Source organism: Hyperolius riggenbachi, chromosome 2 (genome assembly GCF_040937935.1).
Source record: "Hyperolius riggenbachi isolate aHypRig1 chromosome 2, aHypRig1.pri, whole genome shotgun sequence".
Classification (NCBI taxonomy): Eukaryota; Metazoa; Chordata; class Amphibia; order Anura; family Hyperoliidae; genus Hyperolius; species Hyperolius riggenbachi.
The window spans coordinates 20,937,261-20,947,392 of record NC_090647.1 but is presented as its reverse complement, the minus strand read 5'-3'; positions in this window follow the sequence as shown (position 1 = coordinate 20,947,392).

The following is a 10,132-nucleotide window of genomic DNA, read 5'->3' as shown; positions in this document are numbered from 1 at the left end:
CAAGGCAGAGGGGAGAGACGCTCCAGCCTCAGGGCGCAGTGTAGGAGGGACACACACAAGGCAGAGGCGAGAGAGGCTCCAGCCTCAGGGCGCAGTGTAGGAGGGGGCGCAGGGCGAGGCAGAGGGGAGAGGCGCTCCAGCCTCAGGGCACAGTGTAGGAGGGACACACACAAGGCAGAGGCGAGAGAGGCTCCAGCCTCAGGGCGCAGTGTAGGAGGGACACACAAGGCAGAGGCGAGAGAGGCTCCAGCCTCAGGGCGCAGTGTAGGAGGGACACACACAAGGCAGAGGCGAGAGAGGCTCCAGCCTCAGGGCGCAGTGTAGGAGGGGGCGCAGGGCGAGGCAGAGGGAAGAGAGGCTCCAACCTCAGGGCACAGTGTAGGAGGGACACACACAAGGCAGAGGCGAGAGAGGCTCCAGCCTCAGGGCGCAGTGTAGGAGGGACACACACAAGGCAGAGGCGAGAGAGGCTCCAGCCTCAGGGCGCAGTGTAGGAGGGGGCGCAGGGCGAGGCAGAGGGGAGAGGCGCTCCAGCCTCAGGGCACAGTGTAGGAGGGACACACACAAGGCAGAGGCGAGAGAGGCTCCAGCCTCAGGGCGCAGTGTAGGAGGGACACACACAAGGCAGAGGCGAGAGAGGCTCCAGCCTCAGGGCGCAGTGTAGGAGGGGGCGCAGGGCGAGGCAGAGGCGAGAGAGGCTCCAGCCTCAGGGCACAGTGTAGGAGGGGGTACAGGGCGAGGCAGAGGGGAGAGAAGCTCCAGCCTAAGGGCACAGTGTAGGAGGGGGCGCAGGGCGAGGCAGAGGGGAGAGAGGCTCTAGCCTCAGGGCACAGTGTAGGAGGGGGCGCAGGGCGAGGCAGAGGGGAGAGGCGCTCCAGCCTCAGGGCACAGTATAGGAGGGGGCGCAGGGCGAGGCAGAGGGGAGAGAGGCTCCAGCCTCAGGGCACAGTGTAGGAGGGGGCCCAGGGCAAGGCAGAGGGGAGAGAGGCTCCAGCCTCAGGGCACAGTGTAGGAGGGGGCGCAGGGCGAGGCAGAGGGGAGAGGCGCTCCAGCCTCAGGGCACAGTGTAGGAGGGGGCGCAGGGCGAGGCAGAGGGGAGAGAGGCTCCAGCCTCAGGGCGCAGTGTAGGAGGGGGCGCAGGGCGAGGCAGAGGGGAGAGAGGCTCCAGCCTCAGGGCACAGTGTAGGAGGGGGCGCAGGGCGAGGCAGAGGGGAGAAAGGCTCCAGCTTCAGGGCACAGTATAGGAGGGGGCGCAGGGCGAGGCAGAGGGGAGAGAGGCTCCAGCCTCAGGGCACAGTGTAGGAGGGGGCGCAGGGCGAGGTAGAGGGGAGAGAGGTTCCAGCCTCAGGGCACAGTGTAGGAGGGGGCGCAGGGCGAGGCAGAGGGTAGAGAGGCTCCAGCCTCAGGGCACACAGTGTAGGAGGGGGCGCAGGGCGAGGCAGAGGGGAGAGGCGCTCCAGCCTCAGGGCACAGTATAGGAGGGGGCGCAGGGCGAGGCAGAGGGGAGAGAGGCTCCAGCCTCAGGGCACAGTGTAGGAGGGGCGCACTTTGCTATCTCAGCCTTGGGTGCTGGAGGCCCTTTTCCCGGGTCTGACTAGGCCTAACCCTGTCAGCGTTAGTCTAGTTTTGGGGACCCAGCAGGAAACTGCATAGGGAACAGTTCTCCAATCACAGCACCCTCTACAGCACAAAGCGTTGCGATTGGCCAAATAGTGTGGGCGTAGCTTACTACAACCTATCTGAGACCTGGCAGTAGCTGAATTTGCCTATGAGGTTTCCTGCTGGGTCCCCTAAAGTAGGACTAGCGGCACCCTGTCTACAGTACATTTCTGGGCAAAGTACTGAAAGACATGCGTACAACATTATATGGTTAAAATGACAAGTGCGATTGGATTATGTGTTGCAGAGCGTGCATTGGGCTTCCTTCACTAAACTGTGATAACTCAAATATCACACCTTATGAAAAGATATCACACCTTATCAGAGTAGCATAGCGAGCGCTACAAACATATGCCGGCTAATTGGTAATGGCACTCATCCTGCCCTGAGCTCCTGCCGGTTCCTATCGCTCACTATACTACTCTGATGAGGTGTGATATATTTTCATAAGGTGTGATATTTGAGTTATCACGGTTTAGTTTTTATGAATAGAGCCCCCATTGTGGGCTCTATTCATAAAACTTTACCGCAAGTTTTCCGCTCAAAACAGCGGACTTTCCCGACCATTTAGCAAAGTGGGCATTCATAAAAGCTGTTCCCGCATGAAAATCTACAATCCCCCAGCAGAGCGAGAAATTTCCGCCTTCTTCAGTGTTTTTCTAGATTTATCTAGAAAAAAGTAACAAAATGTCCATTCATAAAAGGTTAGAGGAAGCGGTATGTGGACGGGAAATACCGCTTCCTCTGATTTTGCGGATTACATACAAGTGAATGGGACAGACCTCCCAGAGAGAGCAGCGCACGGAGGGACTCTGCCGGCTGAAGTGTTTCCGCATGCCTTCCGACAGCTTACCGCCAGCCTTCAGCGGGAGATCTCCGCACTTGCATCGCAGCTGCCAACATTTTTATGAATGACCACCCAGAAGTCTGAAATACCGCTGCGGTATTTTCCCTCCAGGAGTTTTTTCGCCACAATTTTTTTAGGAATAGAGCCCTGTGTGAGCAAGCCGTGGCAAGCAATGATATTCAGGCAGAGACGAGATGAAGGGAAGGAACGGGTGTTTGGCGGTAGGGATGTGTTTCCGAATTCCACAGAAAACGGCTTTTCTGCAGCAAAAATTGGAAACTACTAACCCCCCCCCCCCCCACACACACACACACACCAAAAAAAAAAAAAAAAAAAAAAGACACTTGCAGAAAGACACTTGTCCGAATTGCCGGTAGTTATCCGTTAGCCGGGCGCATCCGGCAGGTGGCGCTGTTGATGTTAATTCCAATTGATCTGTTAAGCCGGGCGCATCCGGCGTTTACATTCACAGGTTTTACGTGAAGTAATTTATAATTGGAATTAACATCAACAGCGCCACCTGCCGGATGCGCCCGGCTAACGGATAAGTACCGAATTGCCATTTCCCACCATCCCTATTTGGTGATCTGTATCGCCCCCATGGCATGTCCCTGGCAGAGTACAGACCTGGGCTGCTGGGGGGGGTCACAGAGCGGCGCAATATCCAGATAGACTTCTCTGCATCATAAACTACCTCAGCTGCACCCATCAGGAGATCCAGACCGATCTGCAGCAATACTCAGTAATCATTCCAATAACATGCAAAGTCTATGCAGCCTGCAACTGAGCCAATCAGATACCCTTCCTGCTTGATTGGCCCAATTCCAAGTTTTTCTAAGCTGCAGCAATTAAATAGATTGTTTAGAAAGACTAATATACAGATTCAGTGCAGATTCAGGGCAAACAGAGGCAGTTTAAAAATAAAATAAAATGCACATCTAAAGGGAAGTTGGGGCTGCCTCTTGTATAGTAACGCTGTCTCTGCACACGGAAAATGTAACAACTCAGCAGCACCGCCAGTTTAGTGCGGGAATTCCCCGACCTTTTATCGCAAATGTAAACATTTTTATGAATTAGCACACAAAAGTCTAAAATACCGATGCAGTGTTTTTCCTCCAAGTTTTTTTTTTTGGTACTTATCCGTTAGCCGGGCGCATCCGGCAGGTGGCGCTAATTACTATTCCCCCTCCAGGCCGACATGGATAGTAGGGAAAGATGTAACTCTGGTGGAGTTTTGTCGCCACCTAGAGGATGCGCCCGGCTAACGGATAAGTACCTTTTTTTTTTTTTTACCACAAATGTTTTATGAATAGAGCCCAAAGTGTTTTTTGGGAATCACAATCCAAACACACTGCCAAAATCGACCTAGTGGATCCCAGCCCGTTTTGCATCTACATTGACTATCCCCACTACCTATGTATAGGGATGGTCAATAAGATGCAAATAACTAAGAGTAGATGCAAATTTTATTCAAATTTTTTTTCTTTTTTTCACAAATGTATACAGCTGAAAACAGACCAATACAAAGCAAGCCACAGCTGGAATTCCTTGGTCCATTATTTTGAAACGGCTTTCATTTGTATAAAATCTGCATCAGCTTAAAATTCATATGAATACAGACAGTATATTTAATTCCACTTAAATAAAAGGCAAACTATTTTTGTGTGCTTTTATGTCTGCTCTATATATTGTAGAGAAGATTATGGATAGTGACATGGAGGTGATTTATAAAGCGCCAACATATTCCGTGGCGCTGTACAAAGTAGGAAAACAAACAAGGGGTACATAATGACCATTCAGAGTTGAAGCAAGATTTTGCAAATTGTATATGCAAATTTATGCTGCTCGAAGATTGACACATCACATTCCACCAAGGTGGAATTTGATTGGTCCATACAGAATTTTCATAAACCTGCATCAACTTGGAGTTATTTCATTGACCAGCCCTAGAGAGGATGATTGAGATACAAATGTTCTACAATGGGCTCTATTCCCAAAGAGCCAAATTTTCCGCAAAAAATTACCGCTATATTCCCGCCAGCGGTAAACTCCGCATTTTTTCCACATTCACTAATATTTTCCGCATGCGGGAAAAAAGATGCGGAAACAGGCATTATTCATGCGGGAATCATGCGGTAAAAAGGTCGCATAAAAAAGTGTTTAAAAAAAAAAAAATAAAGTCCAGCAAGCACAGCCCCTAATGCTTCATACACACTTCAGATAAAAGTCTTTGGAAAAGGCAAGATCACAGACCAATCTTACCACCCTTCATGTAGTATGAGAGCCATACCTACACAGTCTATTCTATGGAGCTGAACTCCCCATCAGACAGAAATCTTTGCAAGATGCTGCACACACAGATGCCCGTACACACTCAAAAGATCATTATCTGCAAAAGATCTGTTCCTGCAAAATATCCATTCCATGCAAAATGCATTATAGTCTATGAGATCTGCAGATCATCATACACACTTGGTTTAACAGACAATCATCTGCAGATCATCTGCAGATCAGATTCAACAGGGTGGATTTTCAGGTCTGCAGACGATTGCCAGATATGCAGATGAAGTCTGTTAAACCAAGTGTGTATGATGATCTGCAGATCTCATAGACTATAATGCATTTTGCATGGAATGGATCATTGGCAGGAACAGATCTTTTGCAGATAATGATCTTTTGAGTGTGTACAGCATCTGTGTGTGCAGCATCCTGCAAAGATTTCTGTCTGATGGGGAGTGCAGCTCCATAGAATAGACTGTGTAGGTGTGGCTCTCATACTACATGGAAGGGGGTAAGATTTCTGTCTGATGGGGAGTTCAGCTCCATAGAGAAGACTGTGTAGGTATGGCTCTCATACTACATGGAATGGGGTAAAATTGGTCTGTGATCTTTCATTTTCCAAAGACTGTTATCTCAAGTGTGTATGAAGCATTAGCCTCCACACTTCATTAAAGTCAATGGGATGCGGAATATATCACCTACTATTTGTAGGTGATAAAAAAAAAAAAAAAAAAAAAATATTCGGTAAATAACGACGAAATGATGCGCCTGAACATTGAGAATTGAATTTTTGTTGCGGAAAATACCGACTTTTGCGGAAATTTTTCCGCATAAATCCCGCACTTTTACCGCTCTTTTTCCGCATGCGGAAAAAACATGGGGAACATTTTGAGAATTTCAACTTGACGGTATTTTGGTCGCAAACTTCCCGCATGTGCTTTACCGCATGCGGGAAGTCTTTGAGAATAGAGCCCAATGTTGCCATTTTTGTTTCAGGCTGAGAACACACTAGGGGCTTGATTCACAAAGTGGTGCTAACTGTTAGCATGCCTGTGAAAACCCCCTTAGCACGCCTAAAAGAGCTTTTCGCGCGCGAACCGCACACAAAGTTATGCGCGCACTGCACAGAGCGCTCCGCGCGAAGTGCCCATTAAAGCCTATGGGACTTTGCGTGCGGTACTTAGCGCGCGATCTGATTGAGAAAACCGGTGCTAACCTACTTAGCACTGTGGTTAGCACGCCTAAAGACTTTAGACGTGCTAAGTAGGTTAGCACCACATAGTGAATCAAGCCCTAGCTATTTTGGAAAACGTAGCGTTTTGCTGCATATGCATTTGTGCGTTTTCGTTTTGTGTTTTTTCCCCGCACTTTGCATTTATAAATCGCATATGCGCTTTCCATGTGTCGTTTTATGGAAATCACTAGGAAGTCAATAAGAAGCGGAAAAACATCAAACTTGTTTAAAAAAAAATAAAAAAGCATGAAAAAACGCATACACAATGCACTAAAACGCAATACCTCTGTGTCACCATTACCTTTCATGATGTGCGTTTTTGATGCTTTTTTTTGAAAAATATGCAACAAAACCAGCGTTTTTAATAACGCACATTGCAGAACGCAAGTATATGCATTTTTTTCTTGAGGCCCATTGACTTGCATTATGTGCGTTCTCCGCAACGCTAGCATTTCTGCCTAGTGTTCCCTGCCTGCCTCAAACTGCCGGCAACAAGCTCAACAAATACAGGAGCTGATGAATTGAATCGGCTTGTTTCCAACCTGAAGGCAATTAGCTGCAAATAATGCAATAAACTCAGAAAATAAGCATCTCGTTTTCATCTTCAGTACAAAAGTATGAATGGCAAACATGGTACTTATCCGTTAGCCGGGCGCATCCGGCAGGTGGCGCTAATTACTATTCCCCCTCCAGGCCGCCATGGATAGTAGGGAAAGATGTAACTCTGGTGGAGTTTTGTCGCCACCTAGAGGATGCGCCCGGCTAACGAATAAGTACCGCAAACATTTCACTAAGGACTGTCTGGGGAGGGGGGAATTAGGTCGGTAAAGTACCGCATCCGATATTTTATCCTTTTCCAAATTGGTACTTATCCGTTAGCCGGGCGCATCCTGTAGGTGGCGACAAATCTCCACCAGAGTTACATCTTTCCCTACTATCCATGTCGGCCTGGAGGGGGAATAGTAATTAGCGCCACCTGCCGGATGCGCCCGGCTAACGGATAAGTACCTCCAAATTCACTAAGATTTCCTCACATGTGGTAGCAGCTTCAGTAACTTACAGAAAAGTGTTGCTTCAATACAAGGCTGGGCGCACGCATAGCAGAAATGGTAGCGTTGCATAAGCTGCTGCATTTTTGCTGCTAATGGAAGTCTATTGGCCACAGGAAAAAACACATATTAAAAACGCATGTGGTTTCTATGCATTTTACAGTATGCGTTTTCAAAAACCGCTGGTTCAGTTGCATATTATGTAGGATGGCTGCCTAAACGCATATAATGAAAGTCAATGGGAACGCAATGGTATGTGTTTTTCATGCGTTTTCCATGCATATTTGGATTGTTGGTGGCTGGATGGTGTAATGGTTAAGGGCTCTGCCTCTAACACAGGAGACCAGGGTTTGAATCTTGGCTCTGCCTGTTCAGTAAGCCAGCACCTATTCAGTAGGAGACCTTGGGCAAGTCTCCCTAACACTGCTACTGCCTATAGAGGGCGCCCTAGTGGCTGCTGCTCTGCCAGGAGAAAAGCGCAATATAAATGTTATTTGTCTTGTCATTTTTGCTTAAAACAAGTGTTTAGTGATGCATTTTCGCTTCCTGTTGTCTTCCTAGTGATTTGCATAAGACGCAATAGAAAAACACATATGCTTTTTGTATTAGCAAAACGCAAGAAAAATGCACACAACATAAAACTTGACCTAAAACGCAGCCTTTCACGCTATATCATATGTGAACCCAGCCTAAGGTGGATATGTCTCACCAGCTGTAGAGTAGGTCAGGCAGCCAGCTTCTCTCTGCATGTGCTGGTTTGTGAAAGTAAAATGACTTCTGTATTCCTTTTGATGAGTATGCAGCCACTAGAGGTCTCACCTCTGTGTATCAATATAGAGATCTGCACAGCTAACATCTAAAGGGATGCAGAAAAGCCTTTTTCCATGTCTCCTTCTTCTGCACTGTAGTTTTTTTTTGTGATGTCCCGCCTCCATTGCATCAGATCAAATGGGTGAGAAGCAGAGACCAGGAGGCTCTTCCTATTGGCTTTCTGCCTTGTCTATCAGCGTTATTGCTTGGTGATGGTTAGCGGCAAGTCCAGATAGGTCTTAGGCCTGGTGCACACCAAAAACCGCTAGCAGATCCGCAAAATGCTAGCAGATTTTGAAACGCTTTTTCATCTTTTTCTGCAGCGTTTCAGCTAGCGTTTTGCGGTTTTGTGTAGCGGTTTTGATGTAGTAGATTTTATGTATTGTTACAGTTGCTGTTACTGAACAGCTACTGTAACAAAAAACGCCTGGCAAACCGCTCTGAAGTGCCGTTTTTCAGAGCGGTTTGCGTTTTTCCTATACTTAACATTGAGGCAGAAACGCCTCCGCAATCCAAAATCTGCAGCAGCCCGGGAGTTTGCGTTTCTGCAAAACGCCTCCCGCTCTGGTGTGCACCAGCCCATTGAACTACATTACCCAAGCGGATCCGCACCCGCAAGTGGATTGCAAACCGCAGCCGAACCGCTCTGGTGTGCACTAGGCCTTAGAGCCAGTGCACACCAAAAACCTCTAGCAGATCTGCAAAACGCTAGAGGTTTTTGAAGCAGATTTGAGGGCCCATTCACACTTGCTGATCGCAAAACGCTAGCACTTTTGCTAGCGTTTTGCTATGGTGATTTTGTGTGATTAATGCAAAAAAATTGCCATTCACACTTGGCGATTTTTCCGCGATTGCGTTTACCGCTTCTATAGCACTGAAACGCAGGGCTGAAAAATCGCCTGAAAACGGTGCAGGCTACACGTTTGTGTTTAGCGTTTTTGGGTGATTTGCAGCGATTAGCGCAAATCGCCCACGTAAGAACGGGCCCATAGGGCTTCATTACACTAGCGCTTTTGAAAAGCGCTAGCGTTTGAGCGTTTTGCTGAAATCGTGGCAAAAGGCTTAAGTGTGAATGGTCCCTTAGAGCGATTCTAGGCATGTTTAGAGATGTTTTCTAAACATGCCTAGCGTTTTTTGGAGCGTTTTTGTGTAGCAGATGTCTGATATTGTTACAGTTAGGGCCTGTTTCCACTAGCCACCGTGCACAGCTGCGAGACGCGCGGCGGCACTTCCTGGTCAGCGGGAACGCTGACGAATCCCAGAAGACGTGCCATGCACGGCTATGGGATTAGCAGCCTCCCGCACGGAAACTGAGGGCAATGTCAGCCGAATCGCTAGGGCAAGCGATTCGGCCGGCGGCGCCATTGTTTCCTATGGCAGAGTTTCCCTGCGCGGTTTGCCTGCGGGGAAACTCTCTGAATTTGGTCCGGTTTCCGCGCTAGTGGAAACGGGCCCTAAAGCTGTTACTGAGCAGCTTCTGTAACAAAAACGCCTAGAAAACCGCCCTGATCGAGTGTTTTTCAGAGCGGTCTTCCACTTTCCTATACTTTAACATTGAGGCAGAAACACCTCAGAAATCTAAAAAATGCTGCAGCCCCCGAGTTTGCGTTTGTGGAAAAAACGAACCGCTCTGGTGTGCACCATCCCATTCACTTTCATTAGCCAAGCGGTTTCCCCCCTGCAAGCGTTTTAAAAAAAGCTCCAGAACCGCTCTGGTGTGCACCAGCCCTATAAGGGAACCAGAGGTGAGAGGGGTTTGGAGGCTGACATGTTTATTTCCTTTTAAATAATGCAGATTGCCTGGCTGTCCTGCTGACCATGGGTGTAGCAATCACCCCTGCGACCCACGCCATTGCAGGGGGGTCCAGAGGCTCCACAACTTCAAGTACAGTCAATTAGCAAAAAAAACCTTCCAGTTCTCTCACAAAATCCGTGTGCAGGAGCGTGTGTAATTTTGTCCTGCTTCCAGGAGCTGCTTCACAGCAGTACACTCTCTGCTGCCATTCGCCAGCTCCCGATCACGTGACCCGCATGGGGTTTGGGGACCAAGGGGGCCCCATGCTATCATTTTGCAGGGGGGCCCTGTTAAGTCTAGTTACGTCCCTGCTGCTGACACTCTGCCTCTAATACGTTAAGCCATAGTCCCTGAACAAGCATGCAGCAGATCAGGTGTCTGGCCTAGTGCACACCAGAGCGGTTCGGCAACGTTTTCAGATCCGCTTGCGGATGTGGAAACGCTTGGGTAATGTATTT